Raw genomic sequence first — 5,951 nt, forward strand, 5'->3', positions numbered from 1 at the left:
GTGTGTGTGTGTGTGTGTGTACATTTTACTCCTGCCAACAATTTGTGCCTCACTTTCACCCCACCCCCTACCCCTGTCCTTCACCCCCCCTACCCCTGCCCTTCTCCCCCCCTACCCCTGCCCTTCACCCCCCTACCCCTGCCCTTCACCCCCCCTACCCCTGCCCTTCACCCACCTCTACCCCTGCCCTTCACCCCCCCTACTACCCCTGCTCTTCACCCCCCCTAACCCTGACCTTCACCCACCCCTACCCTTAACCCACCCCTACCCCTGCCCTTCACCCCCCCTACCCCTGCCCTTCACCCCCCCCCACGCCTGCCCTTTGACTGACGCACGCACACACTCTGACTGACGCACTCACACACCCTGACTGGCGCACGCACACAAACCCTGACAGCCGCACGTACACACACTGACAGCCGCACGCACACACACCCTGACTGGCGCACGCACACAAACCCTGACTGGCGCATGCACACAAATCCTGACAGCCGCACATACACACACTGACAGCCGCACGCACACACACCCTGACTGACGCACGCACACACCCTGACTGACGCACGCACACACACTGACGCACGCGCACACTGACTGACTGACTGACGCACGCACACACACACACACATTGACTGATTGACGCACTGACTGACACACACACATACATACTGACGCACGCACACAACCCCTCACAGCCGCATGCACACAACCCCTCACAGCCACACGCACACATACACAGACTGACGCGCGCACACACACACACACACACACTGACTGCTGCACACACACCCACTGACTGCTGCACACACACACACTGACTGCTGCACACACACACACACACACACTGACACACACACACACAGACACAAACAAACACACACACTGACACACACTGACACACACACACACACACACTGACTGACACACACACACACTGACTGACGCACGCGCGCACACCCCCACACCCACACAGACTGACGCGCGCGCACACACACAATGAATGGTACACACACACACACTGACACACACACACAGACACACACACACACACACACTGACACACACACACACACACACACACACTGACACACACACACACACTGACTGACGCGCGCACACACACACACACACACACACACTGACTGACACACACTGACTGACACACACACACACTGACTGACACACACACTTACTGACGCGCGAGCGCGCATACCCCCACACCCACACACACACACTGACTGAATGACTGACTAACTGCCGCACGCACACACTGACTGAGGCACACACACACGCACACACTGACTGTGTGTGTGTGTGCGTCAGTCAGTCTGTGTGTGTGTTTGTGTTTCTGCGTCAGACTCACTGACGCGCGCGCACACACACTGACTGACTGACGCACACACAATGACTGACGCACACACACTGCATGAAGCTGTAAAGGAGGGAGGGGGGGAACTGGATTGATGTGAATGGGGGACAAACAGAGAGAGGTGGAGGGGTGAGGAGAGAGAGAGGAGCGGGAATATTACATCCCGGGCAACGCCGGGTCTCTCAGCTAGTATAAAATAAACGTAAAGAGAGGGTGCATACCATTCAATGATGGATACAAAAAAAGGAACAACAGGACAGTCACTCTTATACTCCCAGAAAGTGAATATATATATCATTTACGTGAATCACTATCCGTATTTGAAGTGTGTGTGTATATAAATATATATATACATACAAATGAGCATACAGTAATATTTCCATTTGCTATTTGCCTTGCTATGGAGGGTTTTTGTCACTTTTTTACTCACATAACTTCACATATACATACATATATAATATATAATATATATAATATATATATATATATATATATATATATATATATATATATATATATATATATATATATATATATATATATATATATATATATGCATGCAGTGGAAGTGTATTGTGTGTATTTACCTACACACTCACTCCACATTTCAGTAACATACATATACATCTAAATAATATTCACATATACACGTTTGCTATAAATGGAATTATTACAATTTTACATTATATACACGTGCAATGAATGGAATAAACACTGTAATAAGTTTGAAATTGCCTATCCGAGCTGCTATGCATGGCTGATCCCTTTTCTCCAGCTTCCTTGAATGTGCTATGAGGAAGATCATGTGACCAGATGCTAGTGCACGTTTAGAGAGAGGGAGGGCAGTGCTGACAAAGGGGTGTGCCTGGGTTTGTGACAGGACATGAAGGGGCAGTGCCTTAGCAAATGCTTGTTAAAATAGAATACAAGAAAATTGGTCTTTCAAAGTTGTTTTTTTAAAAACAGAAAATGCTAAAAGTATTATTTCTTACTACAGAACTGATTTATTAAAAAAAACACACATGCAGGATATAGACTGAACTGCAGCTTTAAGATTGAATTTAACAAAGAATTGTTTTTCTTCCCTTTTAAAGCAGTCCAAGATACGGTTTTATTATTTTTTAATTCTATTTTTTCCCCTCTTTAATGCGCGCATCAATACATTCCACACAATGAAAAGTAATTAGCTAAGATGCCGATCGATCGTCAAAGATTTGGCTCGGGTGGTCACTAAATTACTGTAAGTGCAGCAGAAGAGGATCAAAGATGCAAAGTTCTGTGGGGAAGATTATGCGACCAGGCAGTTACTAGATACAATTGGTGCACTGCTAGAGAGAGATGCCAGGCTCAAAAAGGGGTGTGCCAGAGCCTGTTTCAGTTGAGGAAGGGGATGTGACTTTGAAAATGGTTGCTATAGAAACAACATTTTTTTTAAATGCTACAAGTATTTTCTTACAATACAGAACTGATTGATTTATTTAAAAAAAAATCACATTGCTTATTTATCAAATGTTTTACCAGGAACTAATACATTGAGAGTTACCGCTCATTTTCAAGTATGTCCTGGGCATAGTTAATATAACAAATAATACATGGTTACAAATACAGTAACATAAATGAACAGGGTATACATTATATACAATAAATTGCATGCACAGTTAGAGAAGATGTATATTATAGGCTTATGTAACAGTTACAGACCTGATTAAAATGTGAGACAGCCTTAGTGGTGAATGTGAGAGTCTCCGGTAAGTTGTTCCAGTTTTGGGGTGCACGGTAAGAGAAGGAGGAGCGGCCGGATACTTTGTTGAGCCTTGGGGCCATGAACAGTCTTTTGGAGTCAGATCTCAGATAAGTGCTGCATGTGGTAGGGGTGAGGAGCTTGTTCAGATAGGTGGGTAGCTTGCCCAGAAAGTATTTGAAGGCAAGACAGGAAAGGTGGACTTTGCACCTAGACTCGAGTGATGACCAATCTAGTTCTTTGAGCATTTCGCAGTGATGTGTGTTGTAGTTGCATTGGAGAATGAAACGACAAATTGAATTGTAGAGGGTGTCAAGTTTGCCAAGGTGGGTTTGGGGTGCCGAGCCATATATTATGTCTCCATAGTTGATAATTGGCATTAGCATCTGCTGTGCAATATGCTTTCTGACCAGCAGGCTTTGGGAGGATTTGTTCCTGTAAAGTACACCTAGTTTGGCATAGGTTTTGGATGTCAGGATTTCAATGTGCATCTTGAATGTTAAGTTGGAGTCAAACCATATGCCCAGGTATTTAAAACTAGTAACAGGAGTTAGGGTGGTGTTAGCGTTGGTTCTGATCTGGAGCTCAGTCACTGGAAGCTTTAAAAATTTAGTCTTGGTCCCAAATACCATTGTTACAGTCTTGTCAGTGTTTAAAAACAGTTTGTTTTGGGAAATCCAGTTTTCGAGTCTCAAAAGGTCAGACTGAAGTTTGTGTTCAAGGTCAGTGAGGCTATGGCTGTGTGCATATCGGATTGTGTCATCTGCATAAATGTGTATTGAGGCTTCCTTACAAGCTGTGGGAAGATCATTAATGAACACTGAGAAGAGTAGGGGCCCCAGAACAGAGCCTTGCGGGACGCCACAGGTGATATCCAGGGGGTTGGATTTAGAGCCTGAGATGGACACATGTTGGGATCTTCCTGATTGGTAGGACTGAAACCAGGACTGAAGCATGCTTCCCTATTCCAGAGCTCTGGAGTTTGTTAAGCAGGATAGCATGATCAACAGTATCAAAAGCCTTGCAAAATCTAGGAATACTACACCAGTGAGTTGACCCCGTTCCATTCCACACTGGATTTCATTGCAAACTTTTAGCAGGGTAGTTATGGTAGGGTGTTTGGGGCGAAAGCCAGATTGGAATTGGCTAGGGAAATTTGGCTTGTTATAGTAATCTCTTAATTGGGAGTGGACACATTTTTCCATGACTTTGGATAGGATTGGGAGAAGGGAGATTGGCCTGTAGTTTGAAAAAGTGTTTTGGTCCCCACTTTTGAAGATTGGGAACACTCTGGCAGTTTTACAGGACTTAGGGATATGGCCTGCAGACAGGATAGTCGGCACCCCCCCTCCCTGACTCACCTCTGCGGCAGTCGGGATAGTGGCAGATGGTTGCGGGTAGTGAGGGTGCGGGCGCATATGCGCGCCACGTGCGCGTCTTCTGTGTGTGGGTGGCAGATGCAGGTGCGGCGATTGCGTCGCCAACGACTCCCGGCAGCTCCCGTTGCAGGGCGCTAACATCTTCTTTTAGCTCGCGCATGCGCAGAAGGATTTGTGGCGGCCATTACAAGTGCGCAAAACTGCAGCCAATGAGGAGAGGCTATTAGCAGGGACTACAAGTCCCATGAGCCTCAGGAGCGCACCACATGATGACAGGGAGCCTATAGGGCTGCAGCAATTCCCTGCTTCCAGGGATTGATACTGCACCGACACACTTTATTCGAGCAAATGCCCAGTTTGTACCTGGCAGATACCTGGAATCCGCCGCTGCTCACCTCTTGCATGCTTTGTTGCGTTTGCCTTCCCAGCCACGGTTCATGCCTGGCTGATGGGGGCCTGATCTGTTAAATGATAATGAGAAGGATTTACTAGGCTGCAATGCTTCGTGTGTCCACCAGATGGCATAATCTCATGACTTGTAAAGCGCTGAATCAGTAATGTGTGGGCTTGCAGTTGTTTCGTTTAAAAAAGATACTGTACCACAGTGTGCCATTGTACAGTAACTTGGCCTTGGCCTTGAGACTGAAGGAAGAGTTGCAAAAATGTATCAATTTAGGCTTTACATACTGTATTAAATAAAGACAAAGACCTGTTTCAGTTACAGTACACTATTCTCCAGAGACTCACAATGAGTGTCCAAGTGCAGCAGCCTGTGTTCCAAAAACCTGACAGAAGTTATGCTTATTTGATATGGGCCGCTATTAATGCAACAGAGGATAAGATGGCAACAGTTGTTCAAATTTATCAGTATTTTATCGAAAACTATGACTTTTAAAATTTTTCGCCAACTCCTCATTTGTGGAAGCGTGCAATAAGGAAAAGGTTATGTAGTGACCCCTGTTTTCACCGTATTGAGCCCCAATTTGTTGGAGGGTATTGGTGTGTGTCACCGGGTTTTTCCCGTATCTATGATCATGGAGGCGGCAAAAGACAAAGGGTCGTGTTAAAACCAACTAAGAAGCGACAGTCCCTGCCAAGCAATGCACCAGCACCAGCACCGGCTTCCAATGACGGTCCCACTGTCAGTGACAACCCTGAGACAGAGTCGGATTTCGCGGCCAGTTTTGATGAAGCTTGCATGTACCTAAGCGATTTCCCGCCTCACCTGCTGACTACAGGTGGGCTAGTCCCGCTGCTAACTATCGACGTGGGTGATGAAGAAAGCTGTACTGGCAGTGGACCGGCGCCGGCGCAAGCTGAATGGGAAATAGTATGGTGAGTACTGTATTGTTGCCGTATTATTTTGGTGGGGCTGGCTGGGTACTTCTTTAGGGGGCTGACCATTACTGTACATTAAAACTTTTCATTTTGTTTTTCCTCAGAAAAGAAAACGGCTAATGGG

The sequence above is a fragment of the Ascaphus truei genome, chromosome 5 (assembly GCF_040206685.1).
Source record: "Ascaphus truei isolate aAscTru1 chromosome 5, aAscTru1.hap1, whole genome shotgun sequence".
NCBI classification, from domain to species: domain Eukaryota; kingdom Metazoa; phylum Chordata; class Amphibia; order Anura; family Ascaphidae; genus Ascaphus; species Ascaphus truei.